The sequence below is a fragment of the Arachis ipaensis genome, chromosome B03 (assembly GCF_000816755.2).
Source record: "Arachis ipaensis cultivar K30076 chromosome B03, Araip1.1, whole genome shotgun sequence".
Classification (NCBI taxonomy): Eukaryota; Viridiplantae; Streptophyta; class Magnoliopsida; order Fabales; family Fabaceae; genus Arachis; species Arachis ipaensis.
In genome coordinates this window covers 119825040-119830462 of record NC_029787.2, presented here as the reverse complement: position 1 = coordinate 119830462, position 5423 = coordinate 119825040, and positions in this window count along the sequence as shown.

Genomic DNA, 5423 nt, shown 5'->3' with positions numbered 1-5423 from the left:
GATACTGTCTCTCTTTTATTTATAATATCGTTCTTTTTTTTTTTAATTCGTGCAAATATTGGAGGTTCAAGTTATCAAAATTCAAAAAAGAATGGATTTAATGATGGTTGAAAGAAAAGACTTTGTGTGTATAAATAAATGAAGCAAAAGTCTGAAACTACACACATTAGGTCTGTTTGGGAAGTTTTAAACGTAATTTTTTTGAGTTTTTGACTTATAAAAAGTAGTAGTATTAATGTCTGATACAATTTTTAAAATTAAATTACGGTTTTTTAAGAAGCTATTGAGGAACTTATAAAGAAGTTTAAAAAAATGACTTCTCTCATAATACTACTACTTTTTACCACATTTTTATAAAATAAGGACTTTTAGAACTAAAAATCCAAATATAAAATAACTTATTTATAAGCTACTTTCAAACAACTTAATTAAGATACTTTTAAAAAAATAGTTTAAATAATAAATGACTATATTAAAAATAACTTATAAATAAGTTATTTTGTATTTGGATTTTTAGTTCTAAAAATATTTATTTTATAGAAATGTGATAAAAAAGTAGTAGTATTATGAGAGAAGTCAATTTTTTTAAACTTCTCTATAAGTTCCTAAATAACTTTTTAGAAAGCTGCAATTTGGTTTTGAAAATTGCACCAGACATTAATACTGCTACTTTTTATAAGTCAAAAGCTCAAAAAAATTACTTTTGAAACTTTTCAAACGACCCTAAGAATATAAAATACTCCTCTTTCTTTGTCCCTCTATGCACGCTGCAATATATAAATATATATGAATCATTTTTATTATATCGAGATGATAATATTGGTAAATATTAATACTATAATCTTCTATCTATACGTCTTTATTTTATATTTATTTCATCTTTTTTATTTATTTATTTTATAACACGTTATCAGCAAGAAACTCTGATCAAGTTTTAGGAAGACTCAGGTAATAAATTTTTATTATGTCAAAATTCTCTCATTTTGAATTTAATAGTTTTGATATATTTGGAAACAACTACTTATCATGAATATTAGATGCCGAAATTTATTTTGATTCAATGGATCTTGAAAATACCATTAAGACTGAAAATAATGCATCTCAAAAGGATAAAACCAAAGTCATGATCTTCTTTCGTTGTCGTCTTGGCGAAGGATTGAAAAATAAATATCTCATACTAAAAGATCTTGCAGATCTGTGGAAGAAATTTGAAGAATGATATAATTATTAAAAGACAGTGATACTTCCATGTTACGAACGTACTCTTGCAGCAGCAGTATCAAGAAAAAGAATTTAAAAAATATTTTGAACTAATTTATTGCCTTCATCCCTATCCTCAATAAGAGAAATATCCTTCGCAGCTAATTTTTTTATTCTTTTTTATTTTTTATTTACATAGAACCGAGTCAATCGATTCAACCAGTAACTCACCGATTGAACTAGTAACCCAGTGATCCAGTAACTTGACTGGTTCGATTACCGGTTCAATTCTGACAACTATGCTTTGAAGAAAATGATAAGGATATATAATGAAGATGTTTGTCTTGCGGATAGTGCAAGTTCGCATACCATTCTCAAACGTAATATATATTTTACTCATCTTGTACCAAAAGAAGAATGTGTTAATATCATTATTGGCTCAGACAATATAATAGAAGGCTCCGAAAGAGCTATAATTTTGTTTCTCAGAGGAACAAAATTCATAATAAATAATGCCTATTATCTAGTAAGTCTCTAAGGAACTTATTAAATTTTAAAGATATTCGTCGAAATGGATATCATATTGAAACAATGAATGACGAAAATCATGAGTACTTTTGTATCACAACTCTGATTCAAATAAAAATATTATATTAAAAAAGTTATCCTCATTTTTATCTGGGTTATATTATACTAAAATTAGTACAATTGAATCACATGTCATTGTGAACTAGAAGTTTACAAGCCAAAATAAATTCATAATTTGACATAATTGATTGAAGCATCCTGGAACAACAATGATGCAGAGAATTATTGAAAACTTCGATGGACATTCACTAAAGAACTAGAAAATTTTTAAATCTAGTGAATTTTACTGAGCTGCATGTTTTAAGGGAAAAATAATTTTAAGGCCATTATTAGTAATTAGTAAAGATTGGATTTGAGTCTCCTAAATTTCTTGAAAGGATTCAACACGATATATGTGGACCTATTTATCCACCATGTGGATCTTTTAGATATTTTATGGTTTTAATAAAAACGCATATTCGAGATGGTCATATGTGTACTTATTGTCTTTTCGCAACTTGGCATTTGTGAGATTACTTTCTCAAATTATTCGATTAAAAGTACAGTTTTCAAAAAATATAATTAAAACAATTTGTCTTGATAATGCTGGTGAATTCACTTCCCAAACCTTTGATGCTTATTATATGGCTAATAGAATAAGCGTTGAACATCCAGTAGCTCATGTCCACACGCAAAATGGGTTAGTAGAATCACTTATTAAAACGTCTCCAATTGATTGCTAGACCCTTACTTATGAGAACAAATCTTCCAATCTCTGTTTGGGGCATACAATTTTACATGCTGCAGTACTTATTCGATAGAGGCCAACAAGTTACTATCAATTCTCTCCTCTACAATTAGCTTTTGGCTAGCAGCCAAATATTTTTCATTTGAGGATATTTGGGTGTGCAATATATGTTCAAATTGCCCAACCTTCTCGCACCAAAATGGGACCCCAAAGAAAATAAAAAATTTACGTGGGATATGATTCTCCTTTTATAGGAATGTATCTTGAGATACAATTAGGAGATGTGTTTAAAGCTCGATTTGTAGATTATCATTTTGATGAATCAAAATTTTTAACATTAGGAAAAAAAAATAAGTCTCTTGAAAATGAACTTAATTGAAATGCATCATTTAGATCCTCAATCAGGACAATGTGAACTAAAAGTTTAAAAGATTATACGTTTGCAAAGAATAGCAAATGAGTTGTCTAATGCATTTTCTGATATGAAAAGGATTACTAAATCCTATATACCAGCTGAAAATGCTCCAATCCGAATTGATGTCCAAGTCAGACAAATGACAACTGAAACAAATTCACATCAGAAGTGCAGTAGGCCTGTCGATTTCAAAGACAAAAATCCTCGAAAAAGAAAAAAGGTAAATACTATTTCTGTTGGAAAAGATAAAAGTATAATAAAAATACTTGCAATTGTCCAAAATTCTGATATAGTTTTGACGGCAAAAGACGTTCAGGTACTTGAAAAATACTAAAAATTGTGAAAATAATAGGATCTCGATAAATTATGCATTTATAGGAGAAAATGGAATCGAAATAAAATAATTATCGATGAAATATTTGCATATAATGTGACATTACACATCATGCATGAAAGTAAGGATCTTGAGCCAAAAACAGCCAAAGAATGTCGACAAATGAATGGTTGGCTAAAATGGGAAGAAATTATGAAGGTTGAGTTAGACTTACTTGAAAAACGTGAAGTTTTTTTATCTGTAGTCCATACACCAGAAGATGTAAAACCTGTTGGATATAGATGGATATTTGTGAGAAAACGAAATGAGAAAAATGAAGCTGTACGCTACAAAGCTCGACTTGTGGCGTAAGATTTTTCACAAAAGTCCTGTATAGATTATGAAGAAATATATTCCTCTGTAGTATATGCAATAATATTGGGTTATTTGGTCAGTTTATCCGGATACCATAAACTACATATACATCTAATGGATGTAGTAACAACCTATTTGTCCGAATCATTAGGTCGTGATATTTATATGAAAGTCCTTGAAGAATTAAAGATAACTAAGCCATCCAATGAATATTCGCAAGGTTATACTCAGTAAATTGCAAATATCTTTAGATGGTCTAAAGCAATATGGACGAATGTAGTATAATCGTCTTACTAAGTATCTGACAAAAAATGAATTTAAAAAAGATATCTACCCATGTGTTTTCATAAAGAATCTGCATCTGGATTCATTATAATTGCTGTGTACGTTGATAATTTAAATATTATTGGAACCCTTAAAGAGATTCCAACAATTATAAAAACTCTAAAAGAAGAGTTTGAGATGAAAGATCTTGAAAAGATTAAATTTTGTCTTAACTTACAGATCAAGCATACAAAAATAGGATCTTTATTCATCAAACAACATACACAAAAAAGATCTTGAAGAGATTTTATATGGATAAGTCACATCTATTAAGTACCCTAATAATCATAAGGTTTTTAGATGTAGAAAATGATCAATACCATCCTAAAGAAAAAAATGAAGATATTCTTGGTTCTGAAGTAACATATCTCAGTATCATTTGGGCGCTAATGTATTTTGCTAATAATACACGACCCGATATATCATCTGCTGTGAATTTACTAGCAATGTATAGTTTTTCTCCAATTAGAAAATATTGGAATGAAATCAAACAAATCTTTTGATATTTTCATGGAACGGTTGATATGGTATTGTTTTATCCATATGAATCCAAGTCACAACGTGATGGCTATACAGATGCAGAATACTTGTTTGATCCACACAAAAACAGGATATATATTTACATATGGTGGTACAGTTATATCATGGAGGTCCACAAAACAGGCGATTGCAGTAATATCTTCTAATCATGTTGAAATACTAGCGATACATGAAGCTAGTCGCGAGTGTTTTAAGGTCAGGAGTTTAATCCAATATATTCTATCATTATGTGGACTAACCGATAGAAAAATGGCTCAAACGGTTCTGTTTGAATATAATACAGCACGTATTGTTCAATTTAAGGGTGGATACATCAAATGTGATAGAACAAAGTATATTTATCCCAAATTTTTTTTCACTCATGACATTCAAAATCAAGGAACAATTGATGTCCAACAGATCCGCTCAAACGATAATCTGACAGATTTATTTACAAAGTCACTTCTAAAATCCTCCTTTAAAAGATTGGTACATCAGATTTCGAGATATAAAATAATGTTGACAAGAGGGAGAGACTGTACTTTTTTTTCTTTGGTCAAAATTTTTTTATTGATTTTTTTACAAAGTTTTTAATGAGACAGTTTTCATCACAAATGATATTGTACTCTTTTTTCTTCACTAAATTTTTTTTCACAGAAATTTTTTTCATTAGATTTTTTTTAGTAAGATTTTAACGAGGCATAATCCAAAATGAATAGTAAAAAGAAAGTGTTACGATATAGATATCTATTTAATATGAGCCATTCATATTTTCCAATGTTGGAGACAAAGAATAGATTTAATGATGGTTGAAAGAGATAATTTTGTGTGTATAAATAGAGGAAGCAAAAATCAAGTTGGGTTGATCTAATAGTTAGCTTGTTAGTCCGTTTAAACAAGTGTCGGAGGTTTGAATCTCGCCTTGTGCAAGCAGCAACCCATTGGCCAGCGACAATCAATAT